The following is a 348-nucleotide window of genomic DNA, read 5'->3' on the forward strand; positions in this document are numbered from 1 at the left end:
AATCTGCCATACATATACTAGTATGTCCAAAAAAATTTTTGTTTTATTTTTTATTTTTTCAAAAAATATTTTTGTAATTTTGGATTAAAAATTTAAAAAATTACCAAGGCTAAACACAGTCTAAGCGCCACTCTGGTGCAAATGTTTACCCAAGTGCGTTTAGACTGTTTATGTACTTTTCCAATTTTGTGAAAACTATCGAAAAATGTGAAAATGCCGCCAAGCTATGCACAGTATAAGTGAAAATGTCGCACAGAATTGTTTGCAATGCGTTTAGACTTTGACTATACGGGAGCACTTTTTCAATTTTGTGTAAATAATAATAGGCAACTTTTTTTTTAATTTGAA

This window comes from Ctenocephalides felis, unplaced genomic scaffold, assembly GCF_003426905.1.
Source record: "Ctenocephalides felis isolate EL2017-DRISC unplaced genomic scaffold, ASM342690v1 CF-g0.4_SCAFFOLD_00845, whole genome shotgun sequence".
NCBI classification, from domain to species: Eukaryota; Metazoa; Arthropoda; class Insecta; order Siphonaptera; family Pulicidae; genus Ctenocephalides; species Ctenocephalides felis.